Source organism: Pan paniscus, chromosome 15 (assembly GCF_029289425.2).
Source record: "Pan paniscus chromosome 15, NHGRI_mPanPan1-v2.0_pri, whole genome shotgun sequence".
Lineage (NCBI taxonomy): Eukaryota > Metazoa > Chordata > Mammalia > Primates > Hominidae > Pan > Pan paniscus.
Genome location: NC_073264.2, coordinates 45150378 through 45167521, shown reverse-complemented (window position 1 = coordinate 45167521; position 17144 = coordinate 45150378). Strand labels below are relative to the sequence as shown.

Genomic DNA, 17144 nt, shown 5'->3' with positions numbered 1-17144 from the left:
ATGTTGTGTTAACATTTAAAAATCAGTCAATGCAATTAAACGGATTTACAAAATACCAAGAAAACCATATTCTCAATTTAATAGATGGAGAATAGGTATTTGTCAAAATCCAAAATCTATTATTTTTTTCTTTTAAGTTTTGTTTTACTTTCATTTTAGGTTTGGGGGTGTATGTACAGGTTTGTTACATGTGCATGAGAACATGCAGTATTTAGTTTTCCACCCCTGTATTCATTCACTTAGGATAACGGCCTCCAGCTGCATTCATCTTGCTGCAAAGGCCAGATTTCATTCATTTTTTATGGCTGACTAGTATTCCATGGTGTACAGGGATTTCTTCTTCTTCTTCTTCTTCTTCTTCTTCTTCTTCTTCTTCTTCTTCTTCTTCTTCTTCTTCTTCTTCTTCTTCTTCTTTTCTTCTTCTTCTTCTTCTTCTTCTTCTTCTTCTTCTTCTTCTTCTTCTTCTTCTTCTTCTTCTTCTTCTTCTTCTCCTTCTCCTTCTCCTTCTTCTTTCTTCTTTCTTCTTTCTTCTTTTCTTCTTCTCCTCTTTTTTTTGAGACAGGGTTTCACTCCTGTTGCCCAGGCTGCAGGGCAGTGGTGCAAGCTAGGCTCACTGCAGCCTTGATTTCCAAGGCTCAGGTGATTCTTCCACCTCAGCCTCCCAGGTAGCTGGAACTATAGGTGGGAGCCACTGCCCAAGCCAATTTTGTGTATTTTTAGTAGGGACAAGACTTCACCATTTTGTCCAGTCTCGTCTTGAGCTCCTGGGCTCAAGAGATCCACCCATCTTAGCCTCCCAAAGTGGTGGGATTACAGGTGTGAGCCATTGCACCCAGCCCATACCATATTTCCAATCCACTGTTGATGGGCATCTAGGTTGATTCCAGGTCTTTGCTATTGTGAATAGTGCTGTGATAAACATGAGTGCATGTGTGTTTTTGGTAGAATGACTTATTTTCCTTTGGATATGTTCCCTTTTCTCCACAACCTCGCCAACATATTTCAACATCCATTCTTAATAAACCTCTCAGCAAATTGGAGATACAAAAGAACTTCCTCAAGATGATGAATGCCATTAATTTCCTGGATCTGCCATAACAAGTACCATAAACTAAGTGACTTAAAACAACAATAGCTTACTGTCTGATGGTTCTGGAGACTACAATTCCAAAAATCAAGTTATCAGCAGGGTTAGATCCTTCTTAAGGCTGTGAGGGAGAATCTGTTCTATGCTTCTCTCCTAGCTTCTCATAGTCTCAGGCATTCCTTTGCTTATAGATGTTGTTTTCCCTGTGTCTTCAGATTGTTTTTCCTCTATGCATGTCTATCATTGTGTCTAAATTTCCCCTTCCTATAAGGACACAGTCATATTGGATTAGGGCCCACTCTAATAACCTCATCTCTACTTGACCATCTGCAAAGATGCTATTTTCTTTTCTTTTTTTTTAACTTTTAAGTTCAGGGATACATGTGCAAGTTTGTAAGATAGATAAACTTGTGTCATGGGGGTTTGTCGTACAGATTATTTCATCACCCAGATATTAAGCCATTAGTACCCATTAGTTATTTTTCCTGATCTTCTCCTTCCTCCGTCCCTCCACCCTCCAATACGCCCCTGTGTGTGTCGTTACCCTCTCTGTGTCGATGTCTCATCATTTAGCTCCCACTTAAAAGCGAGAACATGTGGTATTTGGTTTTCTGTTTCTGCATTAGTTTGCTAAGAATAATGACCTCCAGCTCCATCTATGTACCTGCAAAGGACATGATCTCATTCTTTCTTTATGGTTGCATAATATTCCATGGTGTATATGTCCCACATTTTCTTTATCCAGTCTATCATTGATGGACATTTAACTTGATTCTATATCTTTGCTCTTGTGAATAGTGTGCTGCAATGAACATATGCTTGCTTGTGAACAATTTATATTCCTTTGTGTGTAAATGCAGTAATGGGATTGCTCTGTTGAATGGTATTTCTACCTCTAGGCCTTTGAATAATCACCACACTGTCTTCCACAATGGTTCAACTAATTTATACTCCCAACCAATAATGTAAAAGTGCTCCTTTTTCTTTATAACCTCACCAGCATCTGTTGTTTTTTGACATTTTAGTAATAGTCATCCTAGCTAGTATGAGATGATATCTCTTTGTGGTTTTGATTTGCATTTATCTAATGATCAGTGATAATGAGCTTTTCTTTCACATGATTTTTGGCCACATGTATGTCTTCATTTGAAAAGTGGCAAAGGCCCTATTTTCAAATAAGGTCACATTCACAGTTAGGATAAGACTTCAGCATCTTTTGTGGGGGACACAACCCATACTAGGCACCTATGCAAATGCACAGCTAACATGGAATTTAATGATGAGAGACAATGCTTTTCCCCTGACTTCAGGAAAAAGGCAAGGATGTCCATTCTGACTTCCTCTATTTAGCATGGTATGGTTATTTTAGTTGTACAAAAAGTCAAGAAAAATACATAACAGGCATCTAGATTGAAAAGGAGCAAAAACCGTCTTTATCCTATGATAACATAATAATGTACGTTGACAATTTAACAAAATCTACAAAAATGCTACAAGAAATAGCAAGTATATATAGGAAGGTTGGAGACTATATGATCAATATGCAAAAATCAATAATATTTATGTATACAAGCAACAAATAATTGGAAATCTAAATTAAACAATCACTACCCTTTATGACAACTTAAAAAATCTGAAATACATAGGTCAAAATATGACAAACGATGTGTATGACTTGAACACTTTGAAAACCACAAAATGTTGTTTAAAAGACCTAAATCAGGATAAAATTACACTCCTTCATTGATTAGCAAATAGAATAGAGAGAAGAATATTAATTCCCCCCAAATTAGATCAATAGATTCAATGCAATCTCAACCACAATCCTTGCAGAATTTCCTAGCAGAATTTCCAGACAAGCAAATTAAAAAAATTTGTGCCAAAATTCAAGTGACCTAAAATGGTCAAATTTTATTTTAAAGTAAAATAATCATATACTACTAGAGTCTGATTTCATAGTTATTTCTTCTATCTTTATCCTCTTTCTTCTCTTTTTTTTTTGTGTTTTCTATTATCGATGTATTGAATGCCACAAAAATTAAAGAGGCAAATTGCAATAAAAATTCAACTGTCACGCAAATAAACATAAAATGTAAATTCTGTGCTCAAAAAGTCTATTTTTTCAACTTTTCTGATTTACCACTTCTTATCATCATTCATGCTTAATGTGTGGTACTTTCCTGCCCTGTTGCCAGCTTCTCCTATCTACGGTATTTTTGGCTTCAATTCACACTTACCAGAAAAAACTCTTTAAGATTTATTAACCTGTTTATTTGGTACATTTAGGCGATTTCATTACCTCTGTTTTAATCCTTAGCCATTGAAATAAATCTATAGACAGAAGATGGAGCCAGGAGAGAGAGCACATGCTTGTAATCCCAGCTACTCCAGAGGCTGAGGCACAAAACTTGCTTGAGCCAGGAGTTAGAGGCCAGCCTGTGCAACATAAGAAGACTCCATTTATTTAAAGGAAAAAAAAATTGAGAAGTAAATGTTGTCTCTAAGTTGTGTAAAATAAACTTTGAATGGAAATAATCAAGATGTAAGTAAGTTGCAAGATATAGGTCTACTTTATGGGTAAAATATCAGATGCATTATGGAGTGTTTAAAGTTTTTTAAGAACAGAGTTTGGGATAAACTACCACCTCCATGTCAATCTGAGGACTTAAAATCTTAATTCTGTTCAGTAGCTGTCTTACATAGTCATTTAGGATTTCCAAGTCATTTCTTCGTCAGCAATAAAGGAAGAATATACACAGGCCTTATTTGTATTTGATAGGGTCAAATGAAATGTACATCAAAATGCATGGTACATCCTAAAGAATGATATAAAGAACCTATCTGTGGCTCTCATCCAACACCACCCATCCTCCAACTGGTGTGTAAAATCACTCAGAGGTTTACCTTATACCACCAGGCAAGGAGAAGTTTATACAAGTACTTGCATCCTTTGTATATAAAGGTACAATTAATTCCCTTATTTTTAAATTTAATTTAATTTAATTTAATTTTTGAGAAGGAGTCTCACTCTGTTGCTCAGGCTGGAGTGTGGTGGCCTGATATCTCCTCACTGCAACCTCTGCCTCCTGAGTTCAAGGTACTCTCCTGCCTCAGCCTGCTGAGTAGCTGGGACTACAGGCACAAACCACCACACTGGGCTAATTTTTGTATTTTTAGTAGAGATGGTGTTTTGCCATGTGGGCAAGGCTGGTCTCGAACTCCTGACTTCCAGCGATCCGTCTTCCTGGGCCTCCCAAAGTGCTGGGATTACAGGCATGAGACACCATGCCTGGCCTTTTCACAATTTTTATTTATTTTATAAATCAGATTTTTAATTTTTAAAATTTTTAATTTTTGTGAGCACATAGTAGGTGTACATATTTATGGGGTACATAAAATATTTTGGTACAGGTATATAATGCATGGTAATCACAGGGAAAATTTGGCATCCATCTTCTGAAGCATTTATCCTTTGTGTTACAAATAATCCAATTATTATATTCTGGTTATTATAAAATATTCAATTAAATCATTATTGACTATAATCCCCTCATTGTGCTACCAAATGCTAGGTATTATTCATTCTTTATGACTATTTTCTTTGTATCCATTACCCATTCCCACCTCTCTCCCACTACCCTTCCCAGCCTCTGGCAACCAACCTTCTATTCTTTACCTCCATGAGTTCAATTGTTTTGATTCTTAGATCCCACAAATGAGTGAGAACATGCAATGTTAGTCTTCCTGTGCCTAGCTTATTTCGCTTAACATAATGACTTTCTGTTTTATCCATGTTGTTGCAACAACAGGCTCTCATTCTTTTTTTATGGCTGAATAGTACTCTGTTGTGTATATATATCACATTTTCCTTATCCATTCATTTGTTGATGGGCACTCAGGTTGCTTCCAAATCTTGGCTATTGTGAACAGTGCTGCAAAAACCATGGGAGTGCAGATATCTCTTTGATGTACTGATTTCCTTTCTTTTGGGAATATAACCAGCAATGGGATTGCTGGATTGTATGGTAACTCTATTTTTAGTTTTTTTCAGTAGCTTCCAAACTGTTCTCCATAGTGGTTGTACTAGGTTCCTACCAGCAGTGTACAAGGGGTCCCTTTTCTCCACATCCTCACCAGAAATTGTTATTGTCTGACCTTTGGATAAAAGTCATTTTAACTGGGGTGCTATGATATTTCATTGTAGTTTTGATGTGCATTTCTCTAATGACCAATGATGCTGAGCAATTTTTCATATGCCTTTTTGTTTCCTTTCTCTTTTCATGTGTATTTTACACATCTTGAAATTTTCCAACAGTTTAATATTCTCTATAATTAAAAATTTTTATACATATTAATTTTAGATTTTTTTCCGTCTTCATGTTTATTACATTTTTTTTCTGTGATGTCTAATCTGTGGTTAATCCCATTCAGTATATTTTTCATTTTAGTAGCTGTAGTTGTCATCTTTACAGGTTCTATTTGAGTCTCTTTTCTAACTTTCTTGTCTCTACTTAATTTGTTCAATATTTCTACTAGTTTTTGAACATATGGAGTATATTTTAATAGCTATTACAAGGTCTTTTCCTGATAATTCTAACAGCTGTGTCAGTTCTGGTTTATTTTGATTAATTGAATCTTTCTCCTTATTTTGGTTTATTTTTCTCTACTTCTTTGCTAACTGGTTAATTTTGATTCAATGCCATACATTTTGTATTTTATCTTTTTGTGGTTGAACATTTTTATATTCCTACAAATATATTTAAATGTTTTTCTAAGATGCAGCTAAATTACTTGGCAACAGTTTGATCACCCAGATCTTGGGTTTTAAAATCTGTTAGGAAAAGAGCAGCCTATAGGCTAAAGCTGATTTTGTGCTAATAATGAATCAAGACATTTTATTCAAAGACCTATGAATTACGATGTTTTTTCAGTTTGGCTGGCCCTGTGGTAACATCAACTCTCATTTCCTCTACTCCTTTTTGGATGGTTCTTTACCTGATCTTGCATAGTTTATTCAGTGCTTTGTTGACCAGTATTTTGTTGAATACCTAAGGGGGACCCACGGCAGACCTTTGAAGTTTTCTTTCTAGTAAGTTCTCTCTGTGGTTCTTCACCTTGGTCTTCCTGGACTGTCAACTCAAGAGGTCCGCTGGTTTCACACGGGTACTCCCTTTCTATTCCATACCCTGGAAACTCTTGCAAGGTAGTAAGCTGTGACAATCATAGGGCCACTTGTTTGTTTCTGTTTTTTTTAGGGGCTCCTGTTCCTTGGTGCCTGATGTCCAATATCTTAAAAACCACTCATTCATCTATTTCATTCACTTTTGTTTGTTTGTTTCAGGCAAGAGGGTGAACCATACCCTTGTATCTCTGTTACAGCACTTTTCCTTGATGCAGAAGCAATCCTTTACTGTTTTAGAAGCAATAATATTCTTTCATGGACTTACAAGTATTTTTAAGTTATGTTTTTTTTAATTAAAATATTTTGGGGAGGAGAATCCAATCTGGTAATTTACTGGCTAACAAAATATAAAAAAGATACTTTAGGGTAAAAGATAAGAATCTATATTCAGATTATTGAAAATGAGCTATGCCAACAAAGAGTGATTTTTGAAGCTTTTAATAGAACTTACTTTGATCTGGCTGGGTGCGGTGGCTCATGCCTGCAATCCCAGCACTTTGAGAGGCTGAGGTGGGTGGATCATTTGAGGCCAGGATTTGGAGACCACCCTGATCAACATAGTGAAACTCCATCTCTACTAAAGATACAAAATTAGCTGGACATGGTGGCACATGTCTGTAATACTAGCTACTTGGGAGGCTGAGGCAGGAGAATCACTTGAACCTGGGAGGCGGAGGCTGCAGTGAGCTGAGATTGTGCCACTGCACTCCAGAACAAAACACTGTCAAAAAAAAAAAAAAAAAAAAAAAAAAAGGACCTTACCTTGACCTGAGATAAGACTCCAGAGGACTAAAAGGTTAAAAGCTAAGATTTTCTTTTTTTGTCATTGCCATTGTTCGTTCAACCTTAACCTTAAAAGACAACTGTCTGACCAACTCTTTTATGATAGATTAAAGGCCTCAGAGGAGGTATATGTCTCCCTCTCTCTCTCTCACTCTTTCTCTGTCTCTCTCTCTCTCTCCTACATACACACACACACATACACACAGACACACACACACACACACACACACACACACTAGTTAGGAACACGTTTTGGACCAAAATCTTCAGCTGACAAAGTGCTAGTGTCATGTCAGTTAAGATATGTGTTTTAAAAGAAATCACTAATTTGTCTTTGTCTTTCAACAACAAAAGAAGAACACTGGGAATGTACACACATTAAATATTTAATAGGACTTACTGTTAACATCTTTAAAGAGAACATATGAATCTGCCTTTCCTGTTCTCAGTAATGGGAAGTCAGGGATTTGCATATACTCTTATACCTTCCAACATTTATTTCCTTGCTGTTACTATCTGCTCTGGACCATCACTACTACCCTTATTGTACAGATAACTTTTGTGCATGTTAGCCACCAAGATAAACTTAGATCTCCTGGTCATAACTCATTCATTTTTTTCAATACTGAGTCAAAAACACTACTTGTTTATTAGGGCTCATCACTTTTCCTTTATTTTAGGACTTTCCTTTAGCAAATATCGTCACGATCTAATTAATCACCATTTTTTACTCTTTACTAAATCTTTGTTATTAGCCATCAAACTTGAACACATTTACCTCTTCAGCTACTTCCCAGTTACCTGTTCCCCCTTATATCAAACCTCTCCACAAAGCCATCTCTAGTTCTTTTTCACACATTTTAGTTGGTTCCCACCTTTTCATTAAATGCAGTATTTTCAGTTACCAGTGACCTTCATGTTGCTAAATTCAACAGTCAATCCTCACATCAAATCACATGTGTCTTTTAGTATGATTTCTCAAAGTTGCCATTTCTTCTTGTCGAATTACATTCTTGATTGGCTAATAGAAACATGGACTTTCTCAGTTTTCCTTCCATCTCCCCAGTCCATCAGTCTCCCATCTTTCTGGAGGGAGTGACAAAGGAATTAATTCAGTCACAATCCTTGTTCCTCTCTTTTTCTCTTTCTATATTCAAACTTTTGGTGATCTTACTCTCACAGATTGAAATTTTTGTTTTCACTTGCCCCAGATGGCTTATCCCCTTGTTTCTTCCCTTGCCTTATTTCCTAGTATTCTCTTCCTTATCCTCTCTGTTTCTCTCTACTAGATTTTTTGCTTGTGCTGGAGGTTTGTTAGGAATACTCCTAACTTTGGAACTTGACATTTGTGATTTCTTCTGCCTAGAATGTCTCTCCCACAGAGATCTTAATGGTTTTGTCCCTCACCTTCCTCAAATGCTTGTTCAAATATTACTTTCCCAGTAAGATGTGTTCTAACTAATCTATTTAAAATTGGCTCCTCACTTTCATGTTGGCATTTAACAGTATACCTGTCCTGGTTTATTTTTCTTCATAACATTTAAAACCTAGCTGTTTTAATGTTAGTAAAAACTGATGCATTTTACTTACTTATTTTTAATTTCTATGTCCACCCAATAGAATGCAAATGGTATAAGACAAAGGATTCTTTTCTTCTTCTTTTGTTTGCTGATGCATCTCCAGTGCTTAGAAAAATACATGGTAAATCATGGGTATAAATACTTGTTGGGTAAAACAATGAATAAATGGAACGTTTCTGTCACTTTGCTTCTGTCAACTGATGAGTAGAACACTTCTGTCAACAAGAATGGGTTTCAACAAGAAGAAATGGCGATTTTGAGAAATCCTACTAAGAGGACCATGTGATTTGATAATGAAGATTGACCATTGAATTTGGCAATGTGAAGATAACTGTTAACTTTGAAAATGTGCATTTAGTGAAAAGATGGGACCCAAATAAAATGTGTGAAGCAGAACCCAAGGCAGCTGAAAATCTTAATTTCCCTTTAGCATTCAGTATATTTGTCACTTTTTCCAGCAAGTCTTACCTAACTTTGCATGACCAGGTTTCATTGTGATGTGCTTTTCTTTTTTAAAACTTTTTTTTAAATTATACTTTAAGTACTGGGGTACATGTGCAGAATGTGCAGGCTTGTCACATAGGTATACATGTGCCATGGTGGTTTGCTGCACCCATCAACCCATTATCTACATTATGTATTTCTTCTAATGTTGTCCCTCCCCCATCCCGCAACCCCCAACAGGCCCCAGTGTATGGTGTTCCCTTCCCTGTGCCCATGTGTTCCATTGTTCGACTCCCACTTATGAGTGAGAACATGTGGTGTTTGGTTTTCTGTTCCTGTGTTAGTTGGCTGAGAATGATGGTTTCCAGCTTCATCCATGTTCCTGCAAAGGACATGAACTCATCCTTTTTTATGGCTGCATAGTATTCCATGGTGTATATGTGTCACATTTCTTTATCCAGTCTATCATTGATGGGCATTTGGGTTGGTTCCTCTTATAATGAGAATTATGCTACATGCATTTTTACTACTTTTCTAATTGCCTTTCTCCCTCTGTGAACCTGAATTATAGGCTAAGAGAGAGTAGGAACTTAGTTTTATTTGTTGATCATGTTATAGTAAGTATTTAGAAGAATTCATGTGAAAATTAGATACTACATTCAACAGACTTTTAATACATGCCTTGAAATTGGCTGGAAAGGTGTGCAAAAATACTTTCAAAAGTGATTGAAATATTTTAATTTATATAACTTCTTGAGAAATGTTCATCTTGTAAAAACTGCTACTTGAAAAGATTTGTTATGTCAATTGTATTCCCAGACCTTTCAAGAAGTATTAAGGAAGCCAGATCTCATGCCTTACAGCACAATGGGAAGAACCACTGCCTCCCATTGGTTTGGAGGTGGAGGGTTGAATGTGTGCAACAGAGCTGCTGTGAATCCTGCCATGGAGGCATATGTAAGATGTGCTGAAGCCTTGCCTTTACCACAAGGGACACTGAGCCAGCTGCCTGCGTGAAAGATAAGTAATACTGGTGGTGAATACATTGTAAGTCCAATTTCAATAGTCAATTGTAAAAGTGATAAGTTTCAAACTTAACATTAAAATTATGTCTTATGTCTGTTACTGAATCCAAATTATCATACAAAGAAAAACTCAAACTGAAAGTGCCTTAATTTTTTGAAAGAAATCACTATGAAAAAATTAAATTTGAAAATGCCCACTTAGGGATTCTTATTTTTTTTTTGCCTCAGTAGAGAGTGAGATCATATTAAAAACATAAATTGTGTTTTAATTTGTATAATTATTAAACACATTCAAAATAAACATAGAAAAACAGAAAATACAAGTGAAAAAGTTAAATTAGTAAAAGCTAATGATACTGATACTACTATTGACAATATTTGAATATATTCTCTTTCTGCTTTTCTATTTTATACAATATTAGGGTAGTACTACTTAAGTAGTATTATAACATTTTTCCTCAAAATACGATATTGTAGATATTTTCTCAAATCCCAAAATATTTTTTGTAACATAATTTTAGTTTGAATATATCATGCCATAACTGAGTATTTTTCTATTTTTTGACGTTCAAATTGCTTTAACATTTTTACCATTGTATATAAAATACTTTGATAAATGTCTTTTTGCGTGAATCTTTGTATACGTCCTTATATTTGTGATATGGAGAATATTAGATACGTAACTTCTGGGTCAAAAAACTTGAATATACTTAAAGATCTTTACTTAAAGTGTCAAATTGCCATGCAGAGAGATTGTGCCAACATTCTTATTAGTACCTTGGGTGAGGTAAAAATGCCTTGACTTTTAAAAATCTCTTATTGTTGCTATTTTAAGTTTCATTTTTATCTAACAGTTATTTATGTGGTTGTCATTTTCTAAGTGGCTAGTTTAAGCACACTTTGTAAATTGATGAGTCATTTATATTACTATTTGGTGAAGTACCTGTTTTTGCCTAATTTTCCCTGTGGCTTCATTCTTTTCTATTTACAAATTTACATCAAGGATGCTATTCTTTACATTTATGTTATAGTCATTTTTCTGTTTGTTATTCCTCTTTGAGTTCTATCTATAGTTTCTTTTGAAGTACTGCTTCATGTTTTAAAAAATAAATTTGTTACTCACGCTTGTTTCTTTCCGCTGATTTAATACTTAGAATTTGTTTACCACCTCTGTTTGATTTATATGAAGCTTCTTATGTGTCAGACACTGTTCTTTATAATATGTTGACTCCCCTATACCTCACAAAATATCTGTATGAAGCCCCTATTTTTGTTCATGTTTTACAGATGACTAAATCTAGAAATGGAAATAGTAAATTATTTCACCAAAGTCACAGTAGTATGTAAATTGCAGAGCCACAATTTCAATACAAGCAGTCCAACTCCATATTCCATATGCTTAACGAGTATGATGAACTGCTTGTATTTTCTCCTATTTATTACATGATTTTATCTCTTAATTTTTAATTGTACTCTTTTTGATTAATGATATATGTCATGAGTAGGTTATTTAAGTTTTTTTTAATTTGGAAGACTTATAGTACCAAGAGTATTTTTGAATAATTTATTTTTGCACCTTGATAAAAAATGTTTCTCTGAGCACATACTCAATCTGTATGTAGTACAAATTTTGCTCCTTGAATTTCTATTTAGTTTTCTCTTTTACTATTAAACAATCACCAAAACTATTGTATTTTTAAATGTTTTCATTTTTTAAATTAATATTTCACCTTCTATTACTTTCTTAATAAAAAAACTTTGGTTATTCTTGAGTTTTATGGGTTTTTAAAGTTATTACTACCCTTAGAAATATTTGTCAAGATGTAAAACAGTTTCCATTAAAATTCTGTTTTTAATTTACTTGAAATAGATTCACTGAAGGACAATTCACACTTTATTATATTGTTTTCCCAATTCAGAATGGGGTACAAACCCCCCAATTATTCAAGATTTATTTTATATACTTATCTTATATATTATACCTTTTATATAGAGTTCCTACATGTATGTATATGTGTGTATATATATATATACTCACACACAAAAATGTATATATATGTAAATAAAATAAATTTATAGGAGTATTTGTGTATGGGGTGGATATATATATGTATTAATTATTTATTATAACTATTCTGCAATTGTCCAAACTAATGACTCTATTATTCATTTTAATTTAGATTTCCACACTTGCCTATGATAATTGGTTTGTGTATCTATTCTCTCCCAAACTGGGAAATATTAGGACAGAGGTATTACACCATAGTTTGTAACCCTTCAGTGCATACAGACACAGTAAATATTTCTTACATGAATGAATGCTTTCCTCCCTGCTATTTAAAGTAGAAATATTTTAGCCCTTTTTTATTTACATATATTTAACCGTCACTTGTAAATCACTAGAAGTAGTATATTTGATTGAAACCTGCAATGCATTTCTACAAATTATTTTTTTGCCTCAGAATAAAACAATTTGAATTGAAGGATTATCTTTAAATTATTAAATACTGCTATTTTTTTTTTTAATTATACTTTAAGTTTTAGGGTACATGTGCACATTGTGCAGGTTAGTTACATATGTATACATGTGCCATGCTGGTGCGCTGCACCCACTAACTCGTCATCTAGCATTAGGTATATCTCCCAATGCTATCCCTCCCCCCTCCCCCCTCCCCACCACAGTCCCCAGAGTATGATATTCCCCTTCCTGTGTCCATGTGATCTCATTGTTCAATTCCCACCTATGAGTGAGAATATGCGATGTTTGGTTTTTTGTTCTTGCGATAGTTTACTGAGAATGATGGTTTCCAATTTCATCCATGTCCCTACAAAGACTGCTATTTTTAAAGCAATTTGGGGAAGGTTTTAAGTGTGGTCAGAAGTAGACATTGCCTGTACACAGAAGATTTTTATTTCTTGACCTTTGATTGTTGCTGTTATGAATTTGAAAAAATTAAAAACAGCAAGAGTTTTCATTTAATAGATCCAAGGTTTCTTTAGAGGTGCTTATTTTTGTTTGTTTTTGTAGCAGCATGCAAACCTTCTAAATTTCAGTAATTCACATAAAATATGATATCTGGAAAACACAATCTTCAATAGCTATGGGGAAAATGTTTTGAAATTGCTCTTAATGTTACTCTTTTCCACTTATGAAGGTAAACAAAACTGAGCATCTTATCATAACTATATATATAAATCTAAAATACATATCATAATGTGTATATAGGTATATACATATCATAATGTGTATATAGGTATATACATATTATGTGCTGTATATAAATATATGTTAAAGTATTTTTCATTTGAAAGCAAAAAACTCTTTAATTTTCTGGTGTGTCTTTGTAGTAGGTTAGCATTTTATATCAGCATTGCTTTGGGAGCTCAATTGAATTTCCTTTGAAATTCCTATGTGTCATATAACCTGAAGAGGATCACAAATGTGAGAAACATTTGTGGTCATAGAGGACTTTCATGGCACATTAAATATGTGCATGTGGGTGGGAGAGAGAGAAAAGAGAAAGAGTGTGTGTTTTTGCTTATGTGGATATCTTTGCATTGACTTACTATATGTTATTTTATTTTTTAATCCTATAGAGTCTGATCTTTTGCCAGTCATGTTTTCTTTGTGTGGCTTTTTAAAATTTTAATTTTTTAACACTTACTTTCATGGGTACATGTGCAGGTTTGTTGTATTCATAAATAGCATACCACAGGGATTTGATGTGCAGATTATTTCATCATCCAGGTAATAAGCATAATACTCAATAGGTAACTTTTTGAGCCTCATCCTCCTTGCACCCTCCACCTTCCCATAGGTCCCAGTGTCTGTTGTTCCTATCCTTGTGTCCATGTGTACTCAAGGTTTAGTACCCACTTATAAGTGAGAACATGTGGTATTGGGATTTCTGTTCCTGCACTAGTTCACTTAGGAACATGGCCTCCAGCTCTATCCATGTTGCTGCCAAGAATATGGTCTCATTCATTTTTATGGCTGTGTAGTATCTTATAGTGTGTACGTCCACATTTTCTTTATCCAGTCTACTGTTAATGGGCATTTAGATGGATTCCATGTCTTTGCTGTTGTAAATGGTGCTGCAATGAACATATGCACAGCAGGAGTATCTCTTTCATCTCTACTCTAATAGGCTCACCTCATTAGTTCAGGCCCAGCTAGTTAATTTCCTTTTTGTTTAACATAAATTTGACTGATTAGAGACCTTAATTACATCTTCAAAATTCATTTCCTCTTTTCTATTCTATTGGTTAAAAACAAGTTGTTAGTCCTGCCCATACTCAGGAGGGAGGGATTACAGACAGGTGTGGATATCAGGAGCTAAAAATATCGGGGCCATTTTATAATCCTGCCTACCACACTCTGTGACTACAGTTTGCAAATAATTTAAGAGGGAGAAAATAATATCCTGTTTATGTTATCTTAATTTGTAATTTTTCACCTGTATTTTAACCAGCATGAAAACACTGTAGAAGCTATAATATCCTCTGTAATTATTAAATAATACAGTGGTTATGAATATTTTCTTATCTTTGCATAACTCAAAGGAGACTTTTGTGACCATTCTCCTTCTAAGGTAATTTTAATATAATCTATAGAAGCATTCTTCAGATACTTGACCTAATTCCAAATTGGTTCTCTGAAAAAGAGACCCAAATGTGGATACACTTGAACATGTTCATGATGTGAAGAATGATAAATCTTAAAAGATTTTCTCATCATTTGGACTTTTATATTATTGTAACAGTTTGCCATATCAGTCAAGCAGTACTTGTGCCCCACTTGTGGTTTAGATTGCATAATACAAAAGTCTCTAATACTCTCAAATAATATTTTTCCTGAATTTAAGATTATTTTATTCAATATTACAGGAAATAAAAATACAGTCAAGAGAATTTATTTTATTATAGTCGATTTTATTTAAACATACTAATGATTTACTGAAAATTATCATCAATAAACAGAATCTTAGTATGTAATGAAATATGTCTACACTGGAATAATCTTTTATTTTGAAATATTTATGCCTTAGACATTGCTGATTTATATGTCTAGATAATTATCTTTAAATTAATATACAAAAATTACAGTCATTTTTATGGAAAACATCATACTTACACTTTTAAAATGTTTTAACTTGATTGAATTCAATCTATACTTACACCTTCAGCTCCCATTTCTCCTTTTTTGTTTCCAGGTTAAGCTGTAATAGAAATTCAGTTGATGAGACAAGATGGAAGTTCTGCCATTGAATACTCCTTGAACTTGGAACTCTTCTGAATAGGCCCAAAGGAAGAAAACTTTGACTATGTAAAGTACTTTTGGTCATTACAGGTCGACTACTGTGTTCTCTTGTCTTATAAAACAAATATCATCTAAAATATTGTACATGATTATAAACATAACCTTTCCAAAATAAAATCAGAACTTTTTCCTGTGCCAGCATCACGAAACGTTCATATTATTGTGATGAGAATGTTTATAAGTGGATAAGCATTCTCTGTTCATCAGTGATTCTTTTTCTCCCCTAAAATTTAGAATATTTTAAAGGTATTATTGATCATGTTGCTTTCTCTATAAGCTTCACTGCTCATTAATTGCTCTTGAATTGATAGCCATTGTACGTAACTCCCACTGTGGTCAATCATCAGGCAGTAGAACTTAGAACAGTGGGAAATATTCGTTAATATGATTCTTTGATCAACTCAAAAAATATGAGGACTTTTAAGGGTGACATCTAATACAGGTGGATTTAATTTTGTGGACAAAACCTAATATGAAAACCCAATAATTCGTATGGGCCTTGATACTCAGAAGATTAAGTCTTTTAAAGAATCTGGCATGCAGAAAGAGAGCACAGACTATTGCACTGTTAAAGCACTGCAGCCTAGCAGATAGTAGTCCTAGAGCTTTCTGGGTGTCTACAAAGACAACATTATTTAGTCTCATGTGAGTGGCTATTGAAACATACCTGACCTTACAGATTATTTCTCATAATAAACACAATTCTGAGTTAGACCTTGGAAACTTTTGTTAAAATGAAACTATGTTCTTAGAAAAGAGTAGCAGGTCATACATACATTAAGGCAATTAATAAACTATTCATCAAATTATGATAGCAAATGCCATCAAGGGAAAGAGAGGGATTCTTATTTTGTCTTCTTGTAGAGAAGATAAGAGCCATACATTGTAAAATATCTGTGCCATCCATATTCATTTTATACCTTCCTCTTTTTGTCTACCAATCTACCATTGCATCTGATAGAACCTGTGTATTCCAAAAAAGTCAGGTACAACCTATATAGGTAGGCATACAAATACCTTCATTATCCTTCAAGAAGACAGAATCAGGAAGAGATTTACACAGACTCTAAAGTGAGCTCAGCCAATTTGAGCAGCTATTTTAGTGTCTTGGGATCCACAGCATGGCCTAGAGTTAGTGAAAGGCTTGATAAGGGCACATCTCATTGTCTCCATTGACTCCTTACCTAGGAGGGAGTGGCAGGGTCAGAAAAGGTAAGAACTGGATACTCTAAAGCCAGGGTCCAAGATGGATCCTTCATTGTCCATGTTTATAGCGGAGCTGTGCTCCTTATTTTCATATATCTAAAAAAATGTTCTGCTGACTTATACATGTTTCTCTTAATTTGCTAGTTTATATTTATTAACAATAAATATAATAACAAGTAATATAATATAATATCATAAATATAATAACAAATAATAATAGCTAATATTACTTGTTAATAAAATAATATTAATCCTAATATTAAATAATATTAAATTAAATCCTAATATTTAATAATATTAAATTAAATCCTAATATTAAATAATATTAATCCTAATAGCTAATATTTTCCCTTTATTATAATAAACTTTTCTTGTGAATATTACATAACATCAATGAAAATATTTATTTTCCTTTTTTTTCCTTTGAGACAGTCTCACTCTGTCATCCAGGCTGGAGTGCAGAGGTGTGATTTTGGCTCACTGCAACCTCTCCTTCCTGGGTTCAAGCGATTCTCCT

The 17144-nt window shown here is 34.1% G+C and overlaps 1 long non-coding RNA gene across 1 annotated transcript in view; it reads left to right on the top strand.

The window, feature by feature from the left end:
- Window positions 1-15565, top strand: part of LOC134729017 (uncharacterized) — a 405488-nt gene extending 389923 nt beyond the window's left edge. The window contains exons 3-4 of the long non-coding RNA XR_010109850.1: window positions 9896-10112; window positions 15315-15565. This is a non-coding gene — a long non-coding RNA (uncharacterized LOC134729017). The remainder of the gene's footprint in view (window positions 1-9895; window positions 10113-15314) is intronic.
- The last annotated feature ends 1579 nt before the right edge of the window (window positions 15566-17144 follow it).